Source organism: Meriones unguiculatus, chromosome 4, assembly GCF_030254825.1.
Source record: "Meriones unguiculatus strain TT.TT164.6M chromosome 4, Bangor_MerUng_6.1, whole genome shotgun sequence".
In the NCBI taxonomy this organism is placed as follows: Eukaryota; Metazoa; Chordata; class Mammalia; order Rodentia; family Muridae; genus Meriones; species Meriones unguiculatus.
The window spans coordinates 111,503,064-111,526,854 of NC_083352.1; the positions used below are offsets into that span (position 1 = coordinate 111,503,064).

At 53.8% G+C, this 23,791-nt stretch overlaps 1 protein-coding gene across 3 annotated transcripts in view; it reads left to right on the forward strand.

Annotated features, from left to right (window-relative positions):
- The first annotated feature begins 1,552 nt into the window (after window positions 1–1,552).
- Window positions 1,553–23,791, forward strand: part of Ripor3 (RIPOR family member 3) — a 64,773-nt gene continuing 42,534 nt past the window's right edge. Inside the window, exon 1 of one of the 3 annotated variants that reach the window (XM_060382795.1) lies at window positions 1,553–2,015. The gene's annotated coding sequence lies outside the window, so the exon portion shown is untranslated. Of the gene's footprint in view, window positions 2,016–11,780; window positions 12,100–23,791 lie in introns of those variants that run through there. The other 2 variants (XM_021637610.2, XM_060382796.1) reach the window with 2 other exon arrangements.

A 23,791-nucleotide genomic window follows, 5' to 3' on the forward strand; every position in this document is an offset into this window, starting at 1 on the left:
TTCTGTTTTATGTAGCCCAGGCTGGCCTTGAATTCCTGGTCTTGCTGCCGAGCTTCCTGAGTGCCAGGATTAGATATGTCACCTTGCCTGGCTTATGGCCCCTGTGTTAAAAACAAAATGGGGGTCGGGATTTGGTACCATAGAAGTTTGCTACTCCAGAGGCTGAGGCAGAAGAAGTTCAAGGCCTGAATTACAGAGTGAGCTTGAGATTTAGGGTGAGTCTGAGGCACCAGGTGAGATGCTATCTCCAAAGGTGAAAAGAAGACTGGGGTGGAGCTCACTGAGACGGCACACAGCTGCTGTGCTGGAGGCTCTGGGTTCAAGCCCACATATTGCAGAGGAGTGGCTGAATCAATTAAATCAAGCAATTTAAAACCCGCCATCCTGTTCCCCTTGTGTGTGTCTACATGTGTTCACACGTGCACATGTGTGAATGGAGGACAGAGGACAGGTGTCATCCACCGAGTCTCCCGTTGGTCTGGAGCCATCCACGGAGTCTCTCACTGGCGTTGTAGGCTGGGCTGGCTCCCAGCCAGATCGTACAGTATACCGAGAGTCATGGCTGATGAAGCAATGGCAAGACAAGCTCTTTCCCCACCGAGGACTTCCGGAGGAAGTCCCCACTCAGGCGTGTGTCTTAGAGGCCTGTGGCTGTGGTTGCCCTCCAAGTACAGGTTTTTTGATGTCGCTCTCAGTGTCTTACTACGTAGTCCAGGCTAGCCTCCAACTCATCACCTCCTTGCTTCAGCCTCCGAGTGCTGGGATTACGGGCCACAGAACCCAGCTAGCTGCTGCCTCATGTCCCGTAGTGGACTGCACCTCTATTTTACTCCACCGGCTGTCATGTACGGGATAGGTAAGGGAGTCTCCATTTCCTGTACCGACCCATTCTTACAGCGTGTGCATGTGTGTGCGTGTGCGTGTGTGTACATGTGTGTATGCACGTACGTGTGTGTTCAAGCTGTTTGGGGATGCTCATTCCCGCTGTTCAAAGTTCCTGCGAAGCTGGGCATGATGGTTGGCTTGAGCCTGTCATCCTCAGCTATACAGTGAGCCAGCCTGGGCTATAGGAGACCTTGTCTCAATAAAATAAAATAAAAAGCATTAAAAAAAATCGAATTGTTTGTTACCAAGCCTGACATCAGGGTCTTGGAACCCACAAAGTAGAAAGAAAGAGTTGACGCCCCCAAGTGTGTCCTGGCATGTGCACTCTCCCCACAAATGAGTGAGTGAATGAATGAACGCAAAAGTCAACTGACAAGACAAAAAACCAAATGGATCTGCAGAAGGTGGGACCCTCCCTCTGGATCCCCACATTGCAGAGCAGGAGGTGCAGAAGAGGACCCCCTGCTGGGAAACCGTGTCAGCACTGATCAGACCCTAGCAAGGAGGAAAGGGGCTAGGGCCTGGAAGGAGGAAAAAAGCAGAAGTTTGTGTGTGTGTGCATGTGTGTGTGCGTGCGTGTGTGTGTGTGTGTGTGTGTGTGTGTGTGTGTGTGTGTGAGCCCGACCCTGCCTGTGAGTGATTAGCTGCAGCCCCGCGCAGCGCAGTAAACAGAAACTTTCAGGCGTCCCCTCCTCTCTCTCCCAGGCCAGGCTGGCATCGGATCCCGGGTGATTAATCCGAATCTTGGGGTCCAGGAGCCTTGCACGGACTTGGAATCAGCCGAGATGGGAGTAGGAGGTGGCCTCCCGCAGCTACGGCAGGGGAGTGTCCGCTCAGCGCCGTGACACCACAGGGCCAGCGCGGCATCCGGGGGCGCAGGGCCGGGGCTGGAGGCTTCCGGGAACCCCTGTCCCTCGGCCGGCCGCTGCACCCTGACAGCCGCCAGATAAGCTCTATCGCAGCGGCCAGAGCCGGGGGACAGCCGGATACGGGGACCACGGAGTGCATTCCCAGAACCAGCACCCGCGGGGACGAGCGGGCTTCGGGGAGCTTCACCCGCTCGCGGACAGTGACAGCCAGCCGGCGCAGGGCGGTGGAGCGCGGGCCGGGAGGTCCAGACCCGCTCCAAGGTAGGAGTCGTTGGCTGTCCCCAGGAGGCCGGCGCGCGCAGGTGGCGAGAGGAGGGGCCGCTTCCGCTCACTCACCTAGGAGTCTGGGTCGGAGCAAAGAGAACACTGCTGTGTAGCCTTGGGCACATTCTTTTCCCTCTCTGGGCCTCCGTGCGCCCCTGTCCGTCTTTCAACAGAGTGGTTATCCGGAAGATCTTTAAGGGGCTCGTGCACCAAGTGGCTTGGTACAGGGACTACTTAGGGAATCCCCGGGGTTCCCCCTTCCTGGTAGAGGGTATGACTCTTTTCCACTCCCCGTGTACAAAAGCTCAGAAAGGTGGAGCAACTCGTCTGAGGTCACACAGCCCCTCAGTGCCGTTGACAAGAACGGGATCTTCCTGACCGAGCGCTTATTCCAGGCGCGGGGTGAGGGGAGGAAGCGTCGTTGAACAGACGAGGCTGGGTTTCCATTGCTTTAGGAAGGCGCAGCGGGGGCAAGTCAGCCTCGGTTCTGCAAGCCACCCTCGGCGGTCAGGAAGGTGATGGTTGCCCTAGCTGGGCCAGTACCCACTGCCACTGCCCCGCCTGGTCCCTGGGGACTTGAGAGAAAGAGGGTTTGCGGTCGGGGTGGGAGAGAGCGGGGGCGGGGAGCGTGGCGCATGCCTTGACTAGGTTTTGTTCCAATTTTATTTTGCCTTTTTCAACAATCTGTTTTAAATCATTCCGGGGCCCCCGCGCGGCTCCTCTGGACAAAACAGAATTGTGAAACACACCAGCACTTTCCACACGCCTCCCCTGGGGGGAATCTCATATTAATACCGCGGCCGGCTATTTGCATATCCGTGCCTGCAGCGGCGGCTGGCAGTGGGCTGGCGGTGGTTGCAGACACTTAGCTGGGGCGCTAGGAAGGAGGCTCAGGACATTCCAGCGCTAGAAAGTCCCGGCAGGCAGCAGGGCAGCAGGTGGGAAGCCCCCAGGGCCGGGCTCCCAGCCAGAGGTGAAGGTCTCAACACCCAGATGTGGCCGGTTTTGCTTCCTCTGGAATGTTCCACTGGGCAGCAGCCCCGCGCTGGACCTACGCCCCTGCACTGAGGGTGAATGGAGACTTGAGCTTTGGTCCCAGAAACCCCCTCAGTCCTAGGGAACGTGTTTTGTTTTTGTTTTTGTTTTTCTTTGTGACTTGAACAAGTGGCTTCTCTGAGCCTCGGTTTCCTCATCTGCAGGGTAAAGGGTTTATTTGAGGAAATCTTTTTACGCTCTGTAGTCTGTTTCTGGGATTCCAGGCAGGAGCATTCCCAGGGAGGCGGACACCGTGGGTCAGGGAGAGGTGCGTGCCTGTGCATGCCTGCCTGCGTGTGTGTGTGTGTGTGTGTGTGTGTGTGTGTGTAGGTGGGGGCGGGGCCTGTAGAGCACTTCCAGTCCGGAGATGTCTGTGAGTGAGGATGTGTAGGTTGGAGGAAGAACTCCATGGCGTTGGGGACGGGGTTCCAGGAACGCAGGTGGGTGTGAGCAGGCGGCTGCTTGGCCCATCAGCAGCATGGCTGGCCTGGGCCCCCAGAGCTCAACAGCGGGTTGACATGGTGGGCCTTGCTGCCTGGGCTCCTGCCCAGATTTCAGCCATAGGTGCTGGTCTCCGGGCCTCTGCTACATGTGGATCCCCGAGACCGGAGCGTCACTGAGAAAGCCCACTGTGCCAGGCTTAGGAACTAGGCGAATTGCTAACACCAGACGTATGCAAAGTCACAGTAAGTTCTGTTTAAACTAGGTAAGGAGTACCCAGAGTTCATCGCTTTCCCTTTTCACTTGTGATGCTGGGGGCTGACCCAGGGCCTTGCCCGTGGTTGGCAAGTGCTCCGATGCCGGGCTGCCTCAGCAGCTCCTGGTGTTTTGAGGTAGTCTAGAATGGCCTCAGACTCAGAACCCCTCGGCTTCTGGCTGCTGACTGCTGGGATGCAGGCACGTGCAGTGCAGGGGAGTGACCCATGGCTTTGTGCGTGTTGACCAACTCTGCCGACTGAGTTACATCCTCAGCCCCCGTTTTCCTTCTTTCTTTTTCATTTTACGTATGTAAGTGTTTTGCCTGTAGTATATATACCACATGCACGCTTGGTGTCCTTAGAGGCCAGAAGAGGGCACTGGGTCCCCTGGAACTGGAGTTACAGACGCCTCCAGCAGTTGCTGGGAATTGAACCCACTTCCTCTGGAGGAGCAGCCAGTGCCACCGTCTCTTTGGCTCCCCAGCCCCCGTTTTTGAAACCATTTTCTTTGTGTTAGGAACAAACCCAGGGCTTCAGTCGTGCTAGGTGTGTGGCCGACCATGGAGCCAGGTCCTGGCCCCTTCACGACTCACTGTGCCATTTCCTCTATGTCCTGTCACATCTGAGTGGCAGGAATGCTGAAGGGTGGCAGGTCACTGCACAGCCCTTCCCAACTCCGTGCTCAGCACTTTCATCCCGGAGATTTGAAGCTGGCTTTGGTGGGAAGATGCCAAGAGGCCCAGCCCAGGGCTTGCTTTGTTGCTCTGCCTATTGCTGGGTTTGAGATAGTGGCCGGCATTAATGGCTCCCCTCAAAAAATCAGGTTCTGCCTCTGCCTTCTCCACGTCAGTTGCACAGGAACGGGGCTGCCTACTTCTCGGTGACCCAGTGAATTCCCACTCGCCGCTAGCTCATCCCTGAGGTAAAGAGTCCGCCCACCAGTGTTCCCGAAAGGGCCACCCTCCTCCACCCACTATCAGGTGCAGGAGTCGGGATAAAACTTGCCAAAAAACATTCCATGCAAATGAACCGATTGTTTGACACCTTCAGAAGAATAGTATGTGATGCTCCTGTCTCTGCCTCCTGAGGGCCAGACAGGAAAACATGCCACCACGCCGGGCTATGGAAATTTTGTGTATTATTCTTTTATCAAACAATTTATTTTTGGAGACAGAGCTTCTCTGTGTTCCAGCCTCAGCTGTCCTGGAACTCGATGCGTTTGACCAGGCTGGCCTCGAACTCACAGAGATCCGCCTGCCTCTGCCTCCTGAGTGCTGGGATTAAAGGTGTGCTCCACCACGCCCTGCTACGCAATAAGCATTTCTTTGTATTGTGAGTCTCCGCATGCTTTGCCTGCCTGCACGCGTGTATGCCGGCATGTTTGCAGTGCTCAAGGAGACCAGAAGAGGCATTTCTGGTCTTGAGTCCAGAAATGAGGCATTCAGGGCTTGAGTCCCTGAAACTGGAGTTACAGATGGATGTGAGCCACGTTGTGGGTTCTGGGAACTGGAGCCCGGTCCTCTGCAAGAGCAGCTGGTGTTCTTAACCACGGAGCGTCTCTCCAGCCCCTCTGAATTTTATTTTTATTACTAACGTGTGTGTGTGTGTGTGTGTGTGTGTGTGTATGATGTAGAGTCTTCCCAGCCGCACGTTGCTGTGTGTGCACGCGCACACGTTTGTGGGTTTGTATAAACACAGAGCCCCGGAGCTGGTTGGTGCACACCGCTGTCCAGGGGCTCAGGGATCTTGAAATGGACAGGCCTCCTCCTTCTCTGAGTTTCAGATCCAAGCCACCCGTTCCCTTCTTTCACGGAAGGGCCGGCGAGCAGACCTGACCTCTCTGGGGCCAGCCCTGGGCGGAGAGCAGGGAAAACTAACCCAGGAGGGACAGCCAGGCCCCTGCTCAGCCAGGGCTGCCAGCGTGGTTCACTGCACCCTCGCTCCTTGCATCCAGGCTCCTGGGCCCGTGGCTCCTGCATCTTCGGTCCTTCGGTCTCTGTATCCAAGGAGCATTTCATCCGTAGGTCCCATCGGCGGCAGCTTCTGGTTAATTCCATCCCGTTTCAGACCTTGATCCTGCCAGCCTCTATTTTCCTGTGCAGAGAATGACGGTGCTAATAGAAACAATGTCTTGGAACAATTCAAAGGAACAGCTAAGCCAGCCCTATAGAGGACGAGTTAAGACAGCGCTCTATTTTTAGAAGTCCTGGGAGCCAGGTGGGCCCTTTCCAGACGCCTTGGAGCGGCTAGCGCAAGGAAAATCTTTCTCCTGCCCAAGTCCCGCCTCTCCTCCTTCCCGGCCAAGGAGGAGGCCCAGGTGGAGGCGATAACGGAACTGTGTGGCTGCCTTTGAGGAAGGGGGCCAGGCCCTGTTCGACTTAAAAAGGACAAGGAGTGTGTGTGTGTTTTATTGTATGGTGTGGTAGGAAGTGTGCAAGAGGGTGTGTGTGTGACTGTCTAGGCAAGGGGACATCCCAGGCGTCTGTGTGACTCTCCACCTCAGCCCTGACTTTTAATCTCAGGACTCCTGTGAAGTCAGGTGTCTCTGTTTCAGACCTCGGTCTCTGCATGCACGCCCGCCCATCCTCCCCCTCTTCCTCCTTTCTCCTTCTCTCCCTCCTTTCTTTTGGAAGGAACTCTGCGACAGTAGGTTGTACTGGGGCAGAGCACTTGCCTAGCCTGTGTGGGCTCTGGATTCCAGAGTCCCAGCACCGAATGCTCGACTGCACGCATGAGCACACCCAGACATCGGTCCACCCCTGTTACTCCACACCTCTTCCTTTCACTTGGCCGTGCCTCCTGGATGGTTTTCACATCAAGATTTGAACATTCCGGCCTGGCGAGATGGCTCGGTGGGTAAAGGGGCTCACTGCCAAGTCCCACAAGGCAAAGGAAGAGAACTGACCTCCACCAGTGGTCCTGTGATGGCCGCACATCCACTTTTGGGTACATGAGAGCACCCTTCATCACACATACACACACACACACACACACACACACACACAGATGCACGCACATGCACAGTGCCACTTGTCTGCCTCCCAAGCTAGGTTTACAGGGGTCAAACACTTTGACCAACACTTTCTAACCAGGCCCCAAACTCTCTGGGCTACGCTTGTGCAAAGCCCAGCAGCTTCTACTTCGCAGTGAGAAAAGGAACTTCTTTTCCTTTTCCAGCAGGGCTCTAGAAGTCCGTGGCTTCTGAGCACATCCACCGTCCCTCCCTGCCCAGGCAGCCAGCCTTCGCTCAGCCATCATAGTTGCCCCCAACAACATCAGTTCTGCTTGCTTGTTCTGTGTTCTCCACTGGCCATCGGACAGTCTCTTCCCTCTGTGCAGCAGGCTGTCTGGCTCTTACTAGCAAGGCCACACTCCTCCTTCTTGCAGGACCCAAACCTCTTACCCCAGGTCAACCTACCTTCTCCATGCCTGCCACTCCCAGGCCAGCGACAGCTCTGCTCTGGGACGGTCACATCATGGATCCCCTCAGGTTGCCCCTCTCTTGGGCCTTCCAGGGCCTTGCACAGATGCCATCTCGCACCATCCCGGTCTTAGGCATTTGCCTCCAATGCAGGATGCTTGGGGTTCCATTTCCAGCAAAACCAACTAACAATACCACCTTATTCCAGATAAGCCCAAGGCAGGCAGAGTACGGGCTCGGATTCCGCAGTGGCTGTGACTGCCAGTGTGCTGTCCCCGAGGCCCCTCTGATACCGCTGACCACGTGTCCCGGGTCTTTGTGTTGTGGCTGCTCCCGGAGAGACAGGAACTTGACAGCTATTCTGCATGGATACCTGTTGGAAGAGGGACTTAGGGCCTGACGGCATCACCCTTGTGTGCTTTTCTCTGCCTCTACGGAGGCTGTTCCTGCCCTGAGGGACACTGTGGGAACAGGACATATTTTTTTTTTTCTCTGTGATGGGCAGATGGACACAGAGCCACACGGAAACCGTGACACAGATAGTGGCAGTCATATGGCTTGTAAGTGACAGATTGGGTGTGGTTCCAGCTCCTCATTTTCCCCATCCCAAGTCGACGCCATTCAGGATAGTGCCTAGAAGCTTGGCATTGCTAATTCCTCAGACGAACATGTGGGTACTCCCACCCTGAGTCCCCGGACTGTCACAGTGCTGTGAATCTCTGAGCAGATTACTGCCCATCTCTGTTTTCTCTTAAAACATTATTGTTGTTCTTATTATTTGTATGGGGTGGTGTGTGTGTATGGGTCTATGTGTGACGTGGTGTCTGTGTGGAAGTCAGAGGAGAACTTTGCGGAGTCAGTTCTGTCCTTCCAACTTCATCTGGGTTCCAGGGATTGAATTCAGGTTTCCAAGATGTGGCAAGCGCGTTGACTCACCGAGTCACCTCTCCCAGCAGTGACACACGTGCTCGCTCTCTCTTGATTTTTTTGTTTTGTTTTTATTTTATGTGCATGAGTATTTTGCTTGCACGTATGTGCACCGTGTGTGCCTGCGGAAGTCAGAAGCGGGCATCAGATTCCCCTGGAACTGGAGTTGCAATGGTTGTAAGGCATCATGTGGGTGCTGGGAACTGAACCCAGGTTCTCTGCAAGAGCAACAAGTGCTCTTAACCACTGAGCCATCTTGCTGGCCCCCAGCAGGGAGTTTCAGTATATCTAACGAGGAAACAGTTCTCTTCCAGAAGCCTGATTACATGTTGTGTTTTTTATTTGGGGACAAATCTTACCTGGTTCTGTTTAGTAGCTCAAAGCAGGGAAAGTGTGAGTTTGGCTGGGGATCGGGCTCAGCCTGTAGAGCAGGAAGCCCCGGGTTCCTTCCCAGCACCGCATGAGCCTGGCGTGATGTGCACAGCTATGATCACAGCACTTGCGAGGCACACACAGGTGGATCTCTGAGTTCAGAGCCAGCCTGATCTACAGAGTGAGTTCTCAGACAGCCAAGGCTACACAGAGAGACCCTGTCTCAACAAACAAACAAAGGTCAAGGTCATCAAGAGATCCCAGCACCTCAGGGCGGGCGCACACGCACGCGCGCGCACACACACACACACACACAATGTGCTTTTCTCCTGCAGCCTAGCCATCAAGCTGTCCACTGGCAATGAGGGGTCCCACAGGTTGTGTGGTTTCCTGGAAGCTAGGAAGAAACCATGGCTTCGCTGTGCCATCAGGGACTGTGTCGAGCATGCGTGGTCCCTGTCACCCTAGGTGGAGGCCTGGCTGCCTATATTAACTTCATCTGCTCCCCAGGCTGCCGGAACCCAGGACAGTGAGGCTGAGGGCTTCTATTCAGGGGCTAGAGAATTCTTGGCAGAGGAGGGAACCCTGGCAGCATAGAGCGGCGGCGCCAGACTTTAGCACCCAAGCTGTTAGCCAGGAGCCTCATATGAGGGAGTTGGCCCCCTGTGCCTCTGTTAATGCTTGTTGAAGGAACGGTGGTGAGAGTCTCTCAGCCCAGAGTGAGGAAGGAGCAGAGTAGACATGGAAGGGGCAGAAGGCAGAGCGTTCAGGAACGCCAGCTTCTGGGGTTGACTCATGGCGCCTTCCCTTCTCCTTTCAGTCTAGATTGGCTGTGTATCCTCTGTGGTGGTGATGGTGATGGCAGTGGGTAGGGCTGGCTCAGATCTCTCCTGGTTGCAAACAGTGCCAGAGTCCGGTGCCCATGGCTTTGTGTGTTCTGCTCAGCTGTGTGAATCCTACAGTAACCTGAGCCCTGGATGTGCAAGACAAGGAGCCAGGAAAACATGGCCAGTCCTGCTTGGCATGCAGAGGGGGCCTGTGGGGTAGGGCAGGAGGCTGGCAGGAAAAATCCTTCCCAAGTCCCTTGGTGAGTGAGGTGCCATTGGGCGTTTCAGTAGGGTGAGGCAGGCAGGGCCACGGAGACCCCAGCTTCCTGGCTGGTGGCTTTGCATGGTCTGGACAGAGGAAACCGGTGCTGTGTGGCTATGTTGGTTTTCCGAGGGCCCAGTGTCCTCTGACTTCCCTGCCACCCTGCCACCTCATATCTGGAGAGTAAGATCCAGAAGCTGGAGGTCAGAGTTGCTGAATTCAGCTCTTGACACTCTGGTGCCTGCACTCCCAAAGCCCCAGCTTGTGTGTTTGTGTGTGTATATGTGTGTGTGTGTGTGTGTGTGTGTGCGTGAAGGTCAGGAAGCCCCAAAGACGTAACACATGGAACAGGAGCAAATCAGACAGGTGCTAGGAAATGTCCCACCTGTTGCACTCATTTTTAATCTTTTTTTCTTTTTTTTTTAATTTGGGGCTCCTTAAAGCCTCTCCCTTCCAACCTCCCAACCCGATGTAGGAGAGAGAAGGGCGGTAGACCCCTTAACTTCTCCTGGCTGATTAGAGTCAACGGGTTCTTAGGGAGCTGTTCCAGTCTCCACCAACAGCAAACGCAGCAGGCAGTCTCCTCCAAGCCACGGCGTCATGAAGTGTCTGTGTAAACTGCCACACCATCCATCCCTGCCATCAATCCAAACTGCCACACGCTACATGCCTCTTCTCTTATTTATAGCTTTCTCGTATTTATAGCTCTGAGTCCTAGACCACGCCCCTCTCCGTGCTGCACGAGGCAGGCCGTTACCAGCTGGCAAAGACCATGCCCTGCAGGAGGCAGTTATCAGAAGTGGACAAACTAAAGTCCAAACTAAAAATCCCACCTCTGGGATTAAAACAAAAAAGATTTGCATGATGTACCTTCATTTTTAAAGAAGCCCAAACTTCCGTTGCACCCACCTGTGGGGACGCCTGAGCCACTGAGACCTACAGGCTGCAGGAACCAGAGTGGGAAGAAATGGGTGTCTCTGTGGCCTTGGCTGAAGACTCTCTCTCTCTCTCTGCTGAGTGTTCTTGGATACCAAGCTGCTGGTAGCGTGGAGCTCAGGGTGAGCGTGAGATTAAATGAGGCAAAATGCAAGTCGCTCTGGTCCCGGTGAACACCGAGGAGTGGTGCCCTGTTGGTACACTGATGAGGGGTGTTAATGGCTGCTAGTATCCTTCCAGCATGCTGGCACTGAGTGAAGAGGAGTGCACCTGCTTATATGCCAGGGCCTCAGGGCTGGGTGGATTATTTCCTATGTTGTTCGCCTTGTTTTTAATTTGCTGTTGCTGATTTTATTATTATTATTATTTTGTTTTTTTCCAGAAAGGGTTTCTCAGTGTAGCCCTAGCCATCCTGGGACTCATTATGTAAGCCAGGCTGGCCTTGAACCCAAAGATCCACCTGCCTCTGCCTCCTGAGTGTTGGGATCAAAGGCCTGTGCCACCCAGCCTTGCTATTACATTTTATTTTCTTGTTCTTATTATAAGTATATGCAAGTGTGGTAATGCCAGAGTGGACGTGTGAAGGGTCAGAGGACAGCTATGTGGGCTCTGGAGGTCAAACTCAGGTTCCCTGGCTTGTCCTCACTCTTACCTGCTGAGTGTCTCATGGGCGCACGGTCACTGCAGAGTCCAGCTAGCCTGGCACTCTGGAGCCCAGCTGCCCTGGAGCTCCTGGCAATTCTCCTGCCTCACTCTCTGCCTCATTACTGCTCCTGGCTTCTTGTTGAGAATAAAGGAGGGCTGTGGCGGTACACACCTTTAGTCCCAGCATATGGGGTACAGAGGCAGAAAGATCTTGAATTTAAGACCAGCCTGGTTCAGAGAGAAAGAGAAAGAAAGAGAGAGAGAGAACCAGGGAGGTGGACAGGTCGCTTGTGGCCTCTAAGGTGACTGACAGGGCATGGCCACTCCTTTTCAAAGGCAGGGAAGCCAAAGCGTATAATTGGGCCTCATCCCATCTCCACTGCAGGGAAAGAATGTGACATGCCGAAGCCAGACCGAGTCCCCAGAGGCAGCGTCTGACCCTCCGCTCCTTGCAGGAAGTGGACACGGGGTGAGCTTGTGTCCCTTCATGGCAGAGCCCTTGTGCATTTCTAACATTTTTGCATCTTGGGACAAAGGGTGAAAAAACTCAGATGAACTGCACTGCTTCCTGGTGGAAAAACACTCCAGACCCCGGTGGGGAATCTTCCAGCAGCGAGGCTGGCCTGGCCTCTGCCTCTTCTGTCCCTGCTGCTGCTCAGCTGGAGGGATGACAGAAAAGCCAGGCCTTGGGGATCCGGGCGGTGGGGCTCAGGGACTCAGGTAGACCACCATGATAGCCCGCCTTCCCATCAGCCCTGGAGTGAATGAGCACGTGGGGGCATTGACACTTGGGGGCATTCTGCCACTGTGCCTACCTAAATCCGGTGGCCACTCCCAGCACAACCGTCAAGGCTGCCCAGAGTGACCTGGCATAGGCCCTGGAGTCAGACAGAGCGGCATGCCATGATGTTGGACACACGGTGACTCTAGCCTCTTGCTGCTTCCTCATCTTCAGGAGGTAAGCATGAGGCTTGGCTGAGAAAGGGGCTCCTAGCTTGGCACACAGAGCTGGCTCCTGGGGGTTTTTGTGACCAGATAGTCTGAATACAAATTTAGTTTCAACTGTGAGTGTCATCATCATGTCCTCTGCAAATTAGGCATTGATAGTAACCATGGTTACTTCTTTGGATACACGTCTATTAGCATATTAATTGCACACAATAATAATGGGTTTTATTATGACATTTCATACCTGTGTATAATGCATCTTAATCATAGTTACTCCATTATCCTCCTTTGTCTTTTTCTATTCTCACTCTGATCCTTCCTCTTCCTAACTGGCCTCTCTTTCTACCTTCATGTCTTTTCTTTTTCTTTTTCTTTTTTTTTTTTTTTTGCTTCAAGGTTGTGTGTGTGTGTGTGTGTGTGTGTGTGTGTGAATGCTAAACACTGAACCTAGAGCATGCTAGCCCATGCCGTTCTCTGGGTCTCCTGCCCTTGCGTGAGGACACCAGTCACTGGATTCAGACTGACTCCAGTGCACGACCACCTCCCCTTCATCACACACCTACAAACACCTATCTCCAAATCCAGTCACAGGCCTGTAGCAAGTCTCACAACTCACCACCTGCCATCCCTGCTGGTGGTGGGGTCCCCTTTCCACATGCTGCTCGCCCAGCTGTGGCCCAGGTCCCTCCGGTCCTGCTACTGTTCTGTGCAGTTTAGGAGCCCATGATGGTCTCTGAGGAACTGCAAGGTGAACTCCTTTACCCGAGGTCACACAGCCGCCAAATGCTACAGCTGGGAGACCCTTTTCCTTCTGATTCGGAAGCTGTTGGGGTTGGAGACCCTCCCACCCCATCCCAGGAGGCTGGACATGTGTGGGACACACTCTTCCCTGGCTGGCACCATCCTCCAGACACCGCCCCCCTACTGCCCTGGGCCGGTCCTGCTGCTCTCCCACTGGGGAGGGATGGGGGTACTGTTAAGAGCTTGTGCAGACTCAGGAGTTGCTTCCCAGAATGCTGCTAGGCAGCTCCTCTCTGCCCGTACCTCCAGCTCCAGGGGATGCCATGCCCTCTCCAAGGGCATCCTCGTATATGTGTGCTGTGCGCGCACGCACGCACTCACACACACAGCCCACTGAGTCCATTTAATGCTACCTGTATGTAGATGTGATTCAGGCTGACCACTTGGGGTTGGCTAGCCTGCCAAGGGTGCTTATCCCCGGACTCTTGATGCCATTGGTTGTCTGTAGCTCTTTATCTAGAGACGAGACCTCGAGGAATTTCTTCCGTCCATACTGGCAGAGTGACGAATATAGTTATTATGCAAGCAACCACCACACTGGTGAGATTTCGTGAGTGCAACAGCTTTCTGTCTTGTCTAGAAATCATTGTTGCAGCAGGATAAAATAAGCTTAAGTAAGAAAGAAAGAAAGAAAGAAAGAAAGAAAGAAAGAAAGAAAGAGGGAAAGAGGGAGGGAGGAAGGAAGGAAGGAAGGAAGGAAGGAAGGGAGAAAGAGAGAGAGAGAGACTGATAGAGACAGAGACAGAGAGAAACCAAGTGGGCCCTAGCCTGCAGGGCATGCAGAGCACAGCACTCATGAAATCTGGCAACATCTGGGGAGCCTCAGTGTTGAGGTTACACATTGCAAAGTGACTCATTAAAAGTGTGACTTGTGGGCTGGAGAAATGGCTCAGAGGTTAAGGGCACTGGCTGTTTTTCCAGAGGTCCTGAGTTCAAATCCTAGCAATGACATGGTGGCTTACAACCATCTATAATGAGATCTGGTGTCCTCTTCTGGCATGCAACATACAGGCTATATACCTAATAAATAAATCTTAAAAAAAAAAAAAAGTATGACTTGTGGCTGGGCGCATTTAATCCCAGCACTTGGGAGGCAGAGGCAGATTCTCTGGGAGTCTGAGGCCAGCCTGGTCTACTTAGTAAGTTTGTTCCAGGATAACCAGGGCTTTGTAGAGAGACCCTGTCACCAAAACACCAAAACACAAACAAACAAACAAACAAAGGTGGCTTGTTTGCTCTTAGATGCTCTGAAGCAGTTTTCTCTGCCAGGTCAGCAGCAGGAACTTCTTGGGGCCTGGAGAAGGCACTGGAAGAATGTGGCCATTGCTCTGATATGGAGGAGAATGCTGAGGCCAGACAGGGCCTGACAGAGATAAGTGATTGAGCCACCAGATGAGGTACGAATTTACATTCCTGCATGCCTGGATCCCTGTCTTGGAAAATAGCTGTCCTGGCTGGAGTGGCCTGTTCTGAGATGTTGGTGGGGGTGGGCATGGGCAGGGTTGTGATTTCTGGGGCTCTGGGGCTAGGAAATAGCTGCTATGTCAGCAGGAAGAGCAGTGGGCGGGCTGAGGCCTCTGAAGAGATGAGGATTTCCCAGAGACTTTGTTGGGGGCAGCTGGCAAGTAGGTCAGGAGCCAACCACATGGCTGGGTATGAATTCAGCCAACCGAGCCTTTGGGAATTGTAGGCTCATGGGAGTCCACGAGCTGAAGGCCCCCAGTGAACCATCTCCTTAAACATTAACTGCCGCTAGGGCGGCAAACACCGTGGTGACAGTGTCTACGGAAGCGAGAAACCTCACAGGGCATTGGGGGAGACCCTCAGCAGCCAAGTACTAAGGCTGGCAGCCCCACAGGCCTCACTGTGAGGGTCGTGATCCATGAGGAAGCCCTCAGTGACCTCCCCAAGCAGCTGCAGGCTATCTGCTGAGGGGTACCAGCCATCCTCCCTCTGGAACTCACAGCCGGTGTCCACCTCTGCTTAGAAGAGGCATGCCATCAAGCAGGCACTCGGCCCTTTCTGCTCATGGGGAGGTGGGAAGATGCTTTTGGGTTCTGTCCTGTGGGCAGGAGAGGTGTTGAGTTGAGGCCTCTGGAGCACAAGTAGACGGCTTGGTGGTTTCCACTCAGAGCTGGGGATCGCAGAGTCTTTGTTCCAGGCACCCTTACACTAAATACTCAGGGAGCCATGGAACCCGGGCCAGTCAGCACTGACACCCTGAGGTGATTTGGAGGCTCATCTGTTTGAATCTTTGGTTCCCAGCCGGTGGACTGTTTAGGAGATATTAGGAGGTGTGGCCTTGCTGGAGGGCGTGTGTCACTGGGGGTGGAGGTTTCAAAAGCCCACGCCAGGTGCAGCCTCTCTTCTCTCTCTGCAACCTGTGGGTCAGAGCTGGGCTCTGACTTACTGCTCCAGCACCATGCCTGCCTGCCAGCAGGCCCGCCTGCGGCCAAGCTCCTTGCCATGGTGATCCTGGGCTCACCCCTTGAAACTGTAAGTCAGCCCCCAACTGAATGATGTCCTTTATAAGTTGTCTCGGTCAGGGCATCTCTTCACAGCAACAGTATAGTGATGAAGACACGCCCCCCCCCGGAGGGAGGGTGAGTTTCTGGCCGTACAACGCTGTTGGTTTCTTTGGTTCCTCTAAGCCACGTACATGCTTGTGGGCCCCAGTGGGCCCCGGGCCACATCATGCAGGGAGAGGGCAGAGGTCAGGAAGGCATGGCCAAGGGTGCTTCCTTGCCCTTTTACAGGCCTCTGAGGCCTCTCCTGGCCACAGGCAGATATGTCACTGGTCCTCTGAAGCTGAGCCTTGCCCAGTGGAGTGACGATGGAGGATTTCCTTGGAGAGAAAACTTCCTTTCTCTTGTTGGCGTGGGGCTCACTGATGAGGCCAGTGAGCCTCAGGAATCTTCCCACCCTGGTCTGGGATTGCAAGTGCGTCTGCCGTTCCTCACTTTCACACAGGTGCTGGCAATCAGACTTAGGCTAGTGCTAATTCTTCTCAGATGAAGCCATCTTCCCAGCCCTCACTAGTTGTTCTGTTTTTGTTTTGAGAAAGGGTCTCCATAGGTAGCGTAGGCTGGCCTCAAACTCTCGATCCTCTCGCCTCAGTCTCATGAGTGCTGGGTTGACAGGTATGTACCACCAACCATTTAATGTCCATGAAGGTAACATGGGACCAAGGGAATGCTTGGTCCTAACGGTGAGTCTATAACGTGGGGTGGTGCTTGCATCAAGCCTGGTTTAATGTTTGTTTTGCGGGGCTGGGAATGGAACCAGGGCTCTGAGCATGTTTGCACACAGGCTGCTGCTGAGCTAGAGCCTCTGCCCGGTGTTAGGGGGGGGGGGGAGGAGGGGAGATGCGTGTATACTCAGTTCCATTCAGCCCAGGTCCTGGAACGGGACTTCCTGCATTTAGGATGACTCGTCTGACCTTCTGACCTATAACATGACCACTTACAGGCATGCCAGAGGCTTGCCTCATCGGTGCCTTTTAGGTCCATGAAGACAATATTAACTGTCACATGGTTCAGCTGTCTGTAGGCTGCTGGCTGCAGGTGCTGTTTTTGTTACCTTGAGGCTATCTCAGCCTGGCCGCTGGCTTTGTTCTGTTGAGCAAGCCTAGGAGAGAGGGAGGGGAAAGGTAATTTACAGCACACCTGCTTTGATTTTTGTTTTGCAGGGCTGGGAATGGAACCAGGGCTCTGAGCATCACCGAGCACACATGCTTCTGCTCTACCCTGAGCTATGGGTCAGCAGGGAGAAAGAGATTGAAATCTCCTTTTTTTTTTTCCTCAGTGCTGAGTAGACTCAGGGCCTTGCGCTAGGCGAGTGTTCTATGGCTAAGTCCATCTGCCGCCCTGTTCTTTATAGACAAGTGTCTCACTTTGTAGCTCAGGCTGGCCTCTTCTAACCTGCAACCCTCCTGCCTCAGCCTCCAAAGTAAATGGTGTATGGGCTTGTGCCACTGCACCCTGCTTGAACACCGCTGCCCCTTCTGACCTGCCCTTGCCTGCTGCCACCTTTGCCATGCTCTAGTTAGATGTGTCCCCACCCACAGCAGGAGCTGGGCTGGCTGGCAGCTATGCAAAAGTCATCAGCTGCAGGGCAGAGTGTCCGACTTCAAAGCCTGTTCTCTGTGGAAGCTGGCCCTCTATCTGCTGCCGCACTGTCTGGCTGGACACAGTGCTTTGCTGACCACCTGCTGAGGACTCGGGCTGGGCCCTGAGTTTACGCATCTACCTCGTGTGGACGTGTGAGAAAGCTATCTATTCCCTTCCTTCCTTCCTTCTGCTTTCTCCCTTTCTCCTCTGCAATCTGTCTGACACATCTCAGATGCCACCAATGAACAAGCGAGCCTGCATCCAATGTGGTCAATTTCATCTTTAGGCTTAGGGAGTGCTCTGTCCCAAACTTTCCCTTGCTCCTCATGGCCCTCATGGTGGCCGTGTGTCTCAAGTGGGGAGTTGGCCCTTTGTGGAAGGTGGCAGCTAGTAGAGGAGACCCTCTGGGCCCAGGGTGCAGCTGGTTGGCTGTTCTGCCTTGGTTAACACTCCCACCGTTTCTTTTGTGTCTGACCTAGCCCTTTCCCTAACAAGTTGTCCCCTACTTAACTAGGAGCACATTGCTCCCTGACCTAATTGTGAGGGGACCAGTGTAGCCAGGAAAAGCAGAGTCCAGGCTTCCAGGGCCCATCCATGGCTGCTGGGGAGGTGTCAGGGGTCACACCTGGTGGTGACAGCTCGGTTCACCGTCTGGTGACACTCAGACACTCAACGTCAGAGTGGCTGAGGTCCTCTCGCAAACCTCCCCCCAGGCAGGTGGATGCCTGAGTTCCCAGAAGAGCCAGCAGGTGTCCACGCTACTCCCTGATATAGAAGCTGTCATGTATGTAGTCTGCCGCAGTCATGTTACACGTGTGTTCGGAATCCTTCAGAATCACATGTGTGTGATGGTAGCCATCCAACATAATCAGGGAGTGAGGAGAAAGGAACATGAGCCCGGGGCCAATTGGGCAGTGGATGTCTGATGAGGCAAGAGTGCATTTACACTCCTGAGTGTTCAAGTGCATGCACATATGTGTGTGAGTGGGTGTCTGCACTTGTCTGAGTGTTCACACGTGTGCGTGTGTGCTCTTGAGCTCATCTAGGTGTGAGCATGTGTATTTGCACTCCTGTGAGCATTTACCTGTTTGCATGTGTTCCTGTGCACGTGTGTGAACAAATGTGTGTGTGTTTGTACTCCTGTGAGTGTTCATGTGTGTTTATGTAAAGCCTCAGCATGTGTATGGAGAGCCTCTTCGTGAAGAAAAAGAGGAAGCAACAACAGGGAAGCCTTTGAGAGAGAGCCTGGCCACTAAGGGCCTGGAGACACACAGCATGGGGGAGGCTGGCAGGACAGGGGGAAGGTTGACAGGGAGAAGGCTGGCAGAGGAAGGGTTGGCAGGGGGAGGCGACTCCATGAAAGGCTGCGCTGGAGGTGGGAGTTGCTACCCACTATGTGGAATACCTTTTCCTCAACACTGAGGTCCAGAGTGGTGTGGCCAGAAGCCTCTGCGAGCTGACTATAGGCATCGGGCAAAGGCCCAGCCTCAGTCTCCCCACCTGTGCCCTGAGAAGGAGATACACCACCTGTGGGTGGATAAGCAGACAGCTCTCCAGGGACTGACAGGGGGTGCCCCAAGCTGAGGGTGCCTTCAGCAGGTGTGAGGACTTCATGGCGGAGAAAGCAAAGGTCCCGATCACGCCCTCTCACCCTAGTCTAAGCCCATCTGAAGGAGAAGGCCAGGGCACTAGGGTGTGCCTGCCATCTGCTGCGGCTGGCATCCATCCTGGCACTCCCAGACAGTCAGCATGGTAGGCAATGTCAGCATCCCCCATTCACAGAAGAGAAAAAGAAATGCAGAGAGGTTAAGGGCTTTGTCTGTGGTCACGAAGCCAGAAAGTGGCGGGCTAGGTTTGTCGCCGGGTCTGTCTGACTCAGGAAACTCTGCCGCCCTGGCTGCCAGGGAAAGGATGTTTCTCAGAGCCGGATGTCAGGCAGGCCGTACTGACTTCTGGACATCAGAGCTAAGCTTGCCCTCATGTTGTCTGAGCAGGGTGTTGGGATAGTGCACAGAGCCGGGAAGTACCTCTGGGAGGGAGTGGAGGTCCTGGAACCTCCCTTGAGGGGCCGGTGGGAGCAAACTTTGTGACCCCCAAGGAAAGCACCATTGGTGAAAGCCTTTTAGGGGAAGTGGGATGGATGCATAGAACATTCCGGATACCTTGTTCCTTAGACTCTTCGCCGAGCAGGTCTGAGTGCAGCCAACTCTGAGATGTTCAAGGGTGACAGCACAGGCCTGTGGTCCCAGCATTAGGGAGGGAGAAGAGGGGAAGTATGGAGAGTTTGAGGTCAATATAGGCTACTAGATAAGATGAGATATGTAAAATGTAGAAAATCCAACAAAACCAAAGTCTTAAGAATCCAGAAGGGGGGCTGGAGAGGTGGCTTAGAGGTTAAGAGCACTGGCTGTTCTTCCAGGGGTCATGAGTTCAATTCCCAGCAACCACATGGTGGCTCACAACCATCAAAAATGAAATCAGGTGCCCTCTTCTGGCCTGCAGGTGTACATGCAAACACACATTGTATACATAATAAATAAATCTTAAAAAAAAAAAAAAAATCCAGAAGGAACTGGCATCCTTTCAAATCTGTGTCCTGCCGGGCGTGGTGACACATACCTGTAATCCCAGCACTCGGGGAGACAGAGACAGGTGGATTGCTCTGAGTTCGAGGCCAGCCTGGTCTACAAAGTGAGTTCCAGGACAGCCAGGATTACACAGAGAAACCTTGTCTTGAAAATGAGAGAGAGAAAGAGAGAGAAAGAAAGAGAGAGGGAGAAGTCTTCCCTAGGCACCCAGAGGGCGGTCCAGAAGGAGTCCCCAGGCAGCAGCCCTGTGTGACATCTGTTGGAGGGAAGGCAATCACTGAGGACAGCTGGTGCTGAGCACTCTCTCACAAGCTTAGTGTTGATCTAATCTGCGTCCTGACGGGACCCTGTCAGAGGGAGGGGATCCCTGTGGACACTGCAGACCCCCAGGCCTGGGGAGCCTTGGTGCCTGTCACTGCCCTGGGACCTCTTGTCCACTCCCTGGGCATCGCCACAGGAGAGGAAGACGACAGCCACTAGAGAATGCTGACACCTGGGCCCAGAGCAGCTCTGGAAGAGGTGCTGAGGGTGAGGTCCACGGCCAGAAAGGATTGGGTGCACTTGGGAGGCCAGGGCTGCAGAGGTCAGGGAGGTCAGGCTGTCACACGGGAACACCTGGCCTGACTCTGTCACCCTCACTTCCGCACTAAGCCGGAAGTCTCCTCGGGACATGGGTGATAACCTCGGGTGGGTTTCGGAGGGGAATTAACTGTATTCAAATCACAAGGCAGGGATCAGGAGGGGTGAGGGTAAGACTCCACCTGGAGCTGGTGCTGCCAACCCCCTGGGAGCCCGTGGGGGCACTGGAACATGGAAAACGAACAGTAATGCGTTTAGGAGAGGAGTCCCTGTGAGCAGTGGTGCCCCCAACAGAAGCCGGAGAAGTACAAGGTGGTGGGTCTCATTGCTGGAGACGGCATGCCCCCAAGGACAGGACAGTCCTACCTGAGAAGCCCAATGCCCAGGCTCAAGCCCAGGGTTGGCTCTAGTGTGACCTAGCACCTCCCTGAGCCTTGGCACATCCCCTCTGAGCCATGCTGTGAGCCATGGTGGGATTCTAGCACAGCCTGGTACCTGATGCTCATCCCAGTCTTACTGGCGTGTCCAGCGGTCATTATTATTAATTGCATGCGGAAATCTACTTTTCTTCTTTTCGTGGGGCTGGTGACGCACTGAGCTATGGCCCCAGGTCTGGGAAGTTTATTTGCAAATCTATTTAGTTTCTCTTTCTTTCCTGAAAGTTCATTCTTTGGGGCCTCTGATGACCAAAGCAGCTGCTCCTGGGTTGTCTGGGACCCACCCACGCTTCCCTGGGGGCTCGAGGAGGCTGGAGAAGGGTCAAGTTTGTGGCTGAACCCTTCCCGCCTCCACAGTCAGTTCCGGGGACCTCTCACCGGTCAAACCTGGAGGGGCCACTGATGGGAGAAGCAGTTGGAAGAGTAAGACACGGACAAACGTAGCTCGGTGGAGGCCTGGCAGTCAGGAGAGTAGGGTAGTGTGTAGTGAAAGGAGCCGTGCTGGGGCCCAGGAGGCCCACGTCCTAGTCCCAGCACCAGGCCTCACTCCAATAAAATGGGGCAAGCGCAATGCCTCACACTCACTTCGCCACGGACCGCAGCTGTGCTGCATGAGCCCAGGGAAGGGTGGAAACGCCTGGACCCTGCCTCCCACTTCTCTCCCGGCATCCCACGTCCCACTCCCACACCCCCTCGGCCCTGTGATCTCCGTAGCGCTCAGTTTCACCCTCTGTCCTGGATTCTCAGAGACAGCGAGAACAGCAGTTCTGAGGCTGGAAAGGGTTGACCAAGGACATCGTGTTCCTAAACCTCTTTGTCTGTCTCTCCTTCAAGTGCCATCGGGAGGGAGGGGGTCAGGTCACTTGGGACACGCAAGAACATCTCCTGGATTCAGCTTGAGGTTTGCTTGTATCCCATGAGTCAGAATCTCAAGCAAACAAGATTCTCCTTAGCGTGGGCCGCAGCGGTGCTCACCTGTCAGCCCAGCGCTTGGGGAAATCCAGACAGGGGGATCAGGAGCTCAAGCCCTGTCTCACAATAGAGAAAACAAAGCAAACCAAAAAAAAAAAATAGGGTCTAGAGAGATGGCTCGGCAGTTAAAAGCATTGGCTGCTCTGGCACAGGTCCCAGGTTTGGTTTTCAGCACCCACCTGGCCGCCCACTCCTACCTGTGACTTCAGTTTCATGGAATTTCATGCCCTCTTCTGGCCTCTGTGGGCACCTGCCACTCACATGGTGTGGTCTGCACAGGCAAGCAAGCACACGCACACAAATAAAAATAGATAAAACTTTAAAACCGTCTAAAGGCAAAACTAAATTCAGGCTAAGAAGGGCCTCGCTCATTCCACAGAGCTCTAGAGATTTCTTTGGGATAGAGAAAACATTTAGGCCCAGAAAACCCAGAAAAGTTCACCTGAAGAACTAGTTGGCTCGTGTAACTGAGGGGTCCAATGTGCTGGTTCGTTTTAACTGTCACCTTGACACAATCTAGAGTCACCAGGGAAGAGAGTCTCAGTGAATTGTCTGGATCAGGTTGGCCGGCGGGCATGTCTGTAGGGGTTTGGCTTGACTGTTCATTGATGGAGGTCAAGCCATTCTGGGAGGCACCGTGCCCTAGGCAGAGGGTCCTGAGCTACAAAAGAGGAGCAAACCTACCCAAGCGCAAACAGAGCAAGGATCTGTGGTTTGTTCTGTCTCTGCTCTCCACCTCGGGTGTGATCTTTCCTCAGGGTGTTTGTCCCAGCAACAGAAAGGAAACAGTGGCTTTTTGGGGGGGAGATGGGGAGGGTTTGATCAAGCTTGTAGCTCACAGCTCCCTGGAACTCAGTCACACAGCACTCTCTCCTCCACACACATCCTTCTGTGAGTCCCTGCACCTTATTCTCAGGAATGAAGTCAGCTGGAATGCCTTTCCCTGACTCCAGGTTCACGTTTCTGAGGAAGGGAGGCTGAAGTCCTGGCTCATCCTTTAGGACTGGACACAATCGGATGCCATGTTTGTGAGTAGTGAGCGCATGCTCTCTACTGGGTCCAGTGTCTGAGGACTCTGCAGTGCTGGTGACCAGACTGCGTGGGACTTTTGCTGCTTCATAGGAGGCTTCGAGAAAGGAGTGCAGATAGGTCAGTCCCCCAGAACCAGCCTGCGAGTCCTCAAGGACCCTGAGTTGCCTGCCCGCCTTGTCAACAGAATTATCTTCTTCCTTAAACTTGTAGGAAAAGTTTAAGCTTGATTTTGGTTAGAACGTTGATTCCCAGGGAGTCCCAAGGTTTCTTATCTTTTCATTTCAGTGTTTTGAGACATTATTTCACTCTTTAGTCCAGGTTGGCCTCAAGCTTGCAATGTAGCCTCAGCTGGCCTGGAACTTGTGGCAATCCTCCTGCCTCAGCTCCCCAAGTATTGGGATTACGGGCAAGAGCCACAGTGCCCAGGTCTCTGGGCTGTGTTTCTGGCTTACTCACAGATGATATTTAGACTCTGTTTCAGGAAATGTTTTGATCGCTGTCCCCAAGAAATCAATAACCACACATTCATCACCAGGAGGGGCCGAGGGGCCATGTCAGATGGCGGTCAGCAGGCTGGCTTCGGCAAACAGCCCCGTTCTTTTATTACTTCCACACCAGGAAGAGGGTTTGATCCTGTAACAATGTGCCAGCGTCATCAATGAGGCTGGAAGAACTTGTTTGGCTAAATTTAGAACTCCCAAGAAGGTCAGAGTAGATACATTAAGAGCTGGGCTGATCCTCCGAGGCTCTTCTTGCCACTGTGAACTTGGCTGTGAGGGCCCCAGTGTCCTTGAGCACAGTGCAGAGCGGACCTTGCCTTCTCCACCTAGCTGCTGTGGTGACTCTGCTGAGGAGTTTGGCTGCAGGCCCTAACTCTGGTCACAGACTAGTGGCTTTGAGCAAGGGCTGCAGTCCCCCAGGACTCAGCCTGCAAGTCCCCAAAGACACTGAGGTACCTGGCCCCCCCGCCTTGTGGTCCACCAGAACAGAATTGTCTTCCTCCTCCTCACTTGTAGGAAACATTTAAGCTTGGTTTTGATTAGAGCGATGATTCCCAGATAGTGCAGATCATTCAAAGAATGAGAGGCCAGTGTTGCCAGACCCAGCCAGACGTTTTCCTGTTTGTTTGTTTAGTGTGATGTACATATGCATGTATCTGTGTTGGTTCCTTTGGAGGTCAGACG